Source organism: Gymnodraco acuticeps, unplaced genomic scaffold (assembly GCF_902827175.1).
Source record: "Gymnodraco acuticeps unplaced genomic scaffold, fGymAcu1.1, whole genome shotgun sequence".
In the NCBI taxonomy this organism is placed as follows: domain Eukaryota; kingdom Metazoa; phylum Chordata; class Actinopteri; order Perciformes; family Bathydraconidae; genus Gymnodraco; species Gymnodraco acuticeps.
The window spans coordinates 588,744-595,391 of NW_022990368.1; the positions used below are offsets into that span (position 1 = coordinate 588,744).

At 40.5% G+C, this 6,648-nt stretch overlaps 1 pseudogene; it reads right to left on the bottom strand.

Annotated features, from left to right (window-relative positions):
- Window positions 1-334: 334 nt before the first annotated feature.
- Window positions 335-5,076, bottom strand: LOC117551402 (annotated as a pseudogene).
- Window positions 5,077-6,648: the final 1,572 nt, after the last annotated feature.

The window sequence follows — 6,648 nt, forward strand, 5'->3', positions numbered from 1 at the left end:
CATTGACTTGCATAGAACTCCCTGAATGACTACATGCACCAACACGTGTGTGTGTGTGTGTGTGTGTGTGTGTGTGTGTGTGTGTGTGTGGTGTGTGTGTGTGTGTGTGTGTGTGTGTGTGTGTGTGTGTGTGTGTGTGTGTGGTGTGTGTGTGTGTGTGTGTGTGTGTGTGTGTGTGTGTGTGTGTGTGTGTGTGTGTGTGTGTGTGTGTATGTGTGTGTGTGTGTTCAGTTAGCTCAGCTCATTTCCGGCAGCAGACCAGCAGGTCCTGCAGCATGGGACCTGGTGCTCTCTACACATGCAACTGTTACACTTGGTGCTCGTGGTAGAATACCTATTTTTTAGGCCTGTGCACAACCAGCACACACATCTCCTTCTGGTCGAGCCCGTGGCACGAGTGGGTGATGGCGGTCTCGTGGTTTCTGCGAGGCAGGAACATTGGTCTGTAACTCCACCACCATGGGAGGAGCAGCGCTGTTCGCAGGGGGTGCTTTCTCCGCATGATCTGTGAGGACACCATGGATTAGCCCAGCTCTTCTAAGAAACAACCTCCGTTTGTAGGTTCTTGCTGGTTCCAGGAGGGATTTTACTGCAGTGAACAGCACAAAAGCATTGAAGGCGGAGGACATCAATGCAGTTGAAGAACAGGAAAAGAGGCCACCGAAGTGTCCGCCTCCTACAGCTGTAGGTACACTCTAAAAAACGAATTCAGACGACCTTTCCACCTCCACTTAATTAAAATGCATGGTTGCAAGATAAAATGTGAGTTAATTGATTTAGATAAACATTTAAGTTACAAACATTAATTTATAAGTTGTGTTGATGTAATAATGTTGGTAATTACATCAACTATATTGTGTGTAATTTGAACTCTGATTTCTGCGTTAAGTGACTTAAAACTAAATTCAAGTTTTAGCAAGTAATGCAATTGGCTTGATAACTTAATTGTTTCTACACCTTGAGTTAAGGATTTCAAGTCCACTCCACTTAACATGCCTGACAAGTTCCCACAGTTAAGACAAATAGAAATATACAAAGGACATTTTAAGGTGAGTGTCTTCTTTTGTCATTCAAATACAGTAGATAGCCTTGTAGTTGCACTGTATAGGCAAAATTGTTGTTTGACCAAAATTAGCATTCTTTGAACTGTGAATAGTTCTGTGAGAGGATACAAAGTAGTAGAGGCTACTGTGAGAGTAAAAATACTTTGGTTACTATTGTGATATCGCTTTTTATTCAAAATGAATCTCTGTGAAGCAGATCAAGGACATGCTTCTTGAGGTAGGATCGTTATTTAGAGTTGTCATTGAAATGCAAGTTGTTGGCAGTCACGCATTCAGAATATATTAATTTAGGTCATTTATCTTTTTTCCTTTTTCAAAAATAGCACAATACAATTGAAGTTCGCAGAGAACTATAGCCATCCGCTGCCTTGTTGTGTACCTTGGAGAAAAGGAAGAGGACCTTTTCAAGGAGGTTAGCGACGTAATTAAAAATCTTGAAATAAAATAAAATCCACGGGCAAAAGCACTGCTCTCTGTCAGTTACATTTTGAAGCATATTGCACTTTTGGCCACACCCCAATCAATAATATCTTAGCAACGTTCAGCATGGATAGGTGTTGACAGCAATGCATAGGAAAAGGATTGTGTAACATTTAAAAAGTGGCTTTCTGCTCTTCACTTAACCAGTTCAAGTATTGTATGGAACCAGCAAAAACAGATGAGAAGGTTACACTAAACTTGGACGGTTGTGATTGACAAACATCTGTCCACATGCATTTAAACACTAGGCAAAGTACTCAAAACCACCTCTGTGTGTCTTCAGGACCACATTGCCATGACGACACACACATGCAGACTCAATAGGTGAAAACAATACCAGCGTTGCTTTAGCAGTTGGTAATAATGCTCTGAATTCGCTAAGAGGACAGTTTAAAAAGTATGCAGTTACCTAATTCATTACCTCTTATGCGCTATCCTATTATTAATGTGCTTCAAAAGGACATGAATATCACCTTCAATCAGTGGCCGGTCCACCCAGGATCTGACCATACGATGGCAACCATCGTGGTCGAGGGAAACAAATGAATGTGCAAGCATTCTGCGTTAAATGTGTTCATACTGTTTGAAATAATGACTGTCGTCAGTGTAAACATCTTTGTTACATCTTTGGTAAAATGGATGTGTGTGATCTGCAGATTGGTGGCCATTGAGAGTTTTGTTACTGTAGTTTTACAAACACTTTACAGATTTTACATATTTGGCACTGGTTTTAAATATGCAAAGGCCTCTAACTTCGATGTGATGGCAGCATGTATTTGCTGTGTCCCCATTCCCATGGTAATATGGCTAATGTGTTTTATTTATTATTTGTGGGGCAATTTAAATTTGTGTTATTTATATATTTTTTTCAATATTTAAATGAAACTCAGCGCAAGTTCTTTCAGGAAGACTGGGTGTATATACATTCACTCCGCAGCTGCATATAATCAGCTCATCACAGGCGTTCTCTTTAAACCTATTACATTTCACCTCATTCTCCAGCAGCCAATCAACGTGCAGCCAAACTATAAAATGGTTCTCCTCTCTCCTGCAGTCAGCTGTGATTTCAGGTGTTCATGCACCTTATCATATGGCATGTGTCAATAAATGTTCAAACAAAATGAATTCTCTCCTGATTGAAACATCATGTGTTGAAATACACAACTGCAGTTCAAAATAAAAAGTGAATTGCCTAACATTTTTGTTGTGGAATCAATTAATTTCTTCAAAGGCAAAAACATGAAAAAGCTAAGAAAAAAAACTATTGAATACAATATATTTGGAGCAACTTAATTTATAAATGGTTGTCAACTTAAAAGCGTGTGTTCACAATGATGGTAATTTAGTACATACAACTTACAATTCCTTTTAAATCATGTGGTAAAACTAGTCGGAACAACTTCATTTTTTGAATAATCAACTTCAAAACTTGTGTTTATAATACCAATTATTAAGTAAGTGGTAATTGAAAACACCTCTGATTGTAGAGGAAAAGCCTTCTCCCCTAACTCAAATAACTTTGTTGCTTTAAGACAATTTCATTAGAAGTTGTCTTAACTCAATAAACATTGATGCAACTGTTGCGTTGATTTTCTTTGTTGAGTGTACTGACCACCTACAAACGATCAAGGAAAAAAATAGAATATAATAATAAATATCCTTCCTCAGCATTCACAAGTATTTTATATAACTCATTATTATATAAATGCAAGAAATATGTCTAATGAATGATAAGCCTTATAATAAATACATAGTTATCTCAAATAAACACATGCAATCAGTGAGAATAAATAGACTACGTTTGGAATCAATTCATATAGTAATAAAAGCATATAATCTAATACCTTGTCAAGGTTGTCCACGCCACCCTTGCAGCGATTGTAGTCAATGATGACTTGTGGTTTCTTCTTGTCATCGTGATGTACAGCTGGCTCTCTGTGTTTGCTGCTCAGAAGTAGGACATGTCTTCCCCGCCGCGGGATGTAGCTGACTGCTGTGGTGGTGGTTGTGAATGCAAACACAGATGACAAGACAGCTCTCTGCTTAGTCTGCTTCTGTTTGGGGGGAAGCTCAGGCTTGTTTGCCCTGATGGTCCCTACCAGGGCCACTTTTTTCTTCAGAAGCTCCTGGGCAAGTGAGTAGGGAAGTGAAAAAATTGTCACATGTAAGTGTGACACCCTTGAGCCCCTCAGTCATGTCCAGGATGACTCGCTTTCCCTGGCCCTTCTCCGGAGATTCACCAGCGGCTTTTTCCAGTATACACCTGGCACCTCCAGGCATATGATGTGGCGACATCTGCGGTGATCCAGATTTTCAGCCCGTACTTCGCTGGCTTGCTGGGGATGTACTGCCGGAATTTGCAGCGGCCTCTGAAGGCTACGAGCTGCTCATCAACACAGATGTCTTCCCCTGGATTGAACAAGAATGGGAGGCGCTCTGTCCACTTCTCCCACATATTTCAGAAAGCTGTAAGCTTGTCCTTCTTGTATCGAGCTGGACGAGTGAGTCGGTCATCGAATCGGAGGCTGGCGCTTATCATTTCAAAGCGTTTGTGGGGACAGGGTGGCCCTGAAGATTGGTCTCCCACTCTGGTCATCCCACAGGCTGCGGGGTAGTGTAGTGGACATTTCTTATGTTACCTTATATGCTAAAACCAAATGCTTCTAAAAGCATTGTCTAACACTACTGTACCATTTCTTCATATGTGCTGTTTTCTCTGCATACTCTAAAGAGGGTCATTAATCTCAAGCGCTTCAAGGCCACAGGGCTGAGTTGGCAGACTATGCTGATACTCCTCTTCACACTAAGTTTGAACTTCCATATGCTGATAACCGTTATACTTTCGACAGCTACACATAAAACTGTCTGCCCGCCCTATCTTGTATATAAGCTTTGCTATTTTGTGACTATTGCGCACACTCCTGCAGACTATCCTATACTCTGTGAGACCTGTGCCTTCGAGGCGCCTCGAATAAAGAACCAGAAAGACAACTCTGTTTGTTTTCACCCAGTTTATTGATTGATCATTCTAATTGTATATCTCCACAGTATTGACTAGGTCTAAGATTTCCCATAACAGTAGATTCCCCTTTGGACCGGTACACACCCGCCAGGATGAGAAGTCCCATGTAAGCCCGAATCTCTTCAGCATCCACATCGTTCCATCCTGACACTGAACGCCTCCCATAGAGATTTGTCATCTGTAAAATTAGCTGAATCATGTCAGGAGTGAAGAAAGGTCAAAAGAGGATGCCACATCATAAATTCTTGATATGGCATATTTTGTGGGCCCTGGAATCATGCCGGTGGGTGCCTGAATGTAGCGCAGCGTCTCGGCATGAGATGGAGACCGGACTTGCCCATTTTTCCCTGTCCACTCACTGCTAGGATCCTCAGTGTCCTCGCCACTTTCAGACAAACATTCAGAAGCACTCTCAGTTGTGGAGGATTCCAGAGATAATTCAATGTCAGACTCGGAGCTTGTTTCTTCAGAAGAAGAGTCATCGCTTGCAGATGAAGGCTGCATGTCCATTTCTACGGCCTCTTCTGCAGTGAAATGCCTCTTAATTTTAGCTCCTACTCTTGGCTCCAGGACTTTCTCCTTCTCTGCTCACTCATGAAATAACCCCTCGCCAAACTGCATGTTAACATTTGGCTGTGAAAGCAGCCAGGTGCGTAAACAAACTAACAGTTTGTTTTTTGTTTTTTAATTACTCGAGCAACTCTTCAAAGACACATGAAATGCATCCTTCAAAAGATCAAAAGATGCCCTTTTTTTACCCTGAAATGATCAGTGCATGTTTACAGATACACACAAGATGCCCTTTTTTTTACCCTGAAATGATCAGTGCATGCTTACAGATACACACACACACACACACACACACCACACACACACACACACACACACACACACACACACACACACACACACATGTTGGGGCCCCGAAATGCTGACATTACAAAATGCATGGTTTTATACTGCAATGGCAGTGAGATCAAAAAAGGGGGTTTGAATGGCAGTCAATGAGGCATTTTTTGCCACGAAGGTGTCCAGAGGTATTATCTGATACTACGTAAAAATAATAATGCAGTCAAATCAATTTTGTTGCTAATCTTTGACATATCCAAGACTCTAATAACCACCAAAGCCCCATCCCTCTACTAATTATTATATTGAAACAATTTAAGGTTTTGTGTTTTTTTGTAATAAATAATGCAAATAATTAAACAGGCATTTAAAGGGTTAAAATCCAGAATATTATTGAATGTTTGGTAGTTTTGAGTACGTTATAAGTTGTTTAAGTGTTTCATGAAAAAAAAAAAAGTAGAAACAAATATTCATGTATGATGATTTAATAGCAGTTATTATGGGCGTGTACATGTTTGCCACGAAGGTGTCCAGAGGGTACAAAATGCATCACGAGAGTATACAAAACATGTAAGAGTAAACGACAATTTGACTCAAAAGAAGACTTCTTACGTGTGTAAATTAAATAAATAAATCAAAGATATTATTATTACTATTTTTGAGGAGTGGGTTGGAGTTCAGATTAACTTACTCTAACAGTTGTTTACACTGTATTTGTCTATCACAAATACTGATGCGGGACGAAACGCAGAGCGAACCCTGGAGAAAACCCTTACATACGCAGCACTATAACCTATGGTCGATATTGGGAAGTTCATCCAACGATTAAAGGTTGTTCTCTACTGTTTTGAGGAGTGGGTTGAAGTTCAGATCTACTCAGTCTGACAGTTGTTTTGTTTTTTTGCAATATATAGTGATGCGGGACAAAACCCGGAGAAAACCCGGAGAAAACCCGTACGCAAGTTACAATTTACAGGTAAATAGTTGGAAGGTCATCTTCCTCATGTGAATAGTTTTCAGGACTCACATTTGTCCTTTTCCCTCGGGGCAAGTGTCCCAATGTTTCCTCTGAACCATTGTTTCTACTGAAATAGTTTTGGTTTTTCTCAGGTACTTTTCGTCTAACCACGAGTCCACCCTCTTCGGTGTTGTGTCTGTTGCCCTTTCAAGAAGCTTTTCCGTGGTTCTGAGTTTTTCTTTTACCTCCCAGATCTCGCGTGTTGACTCGTTGAT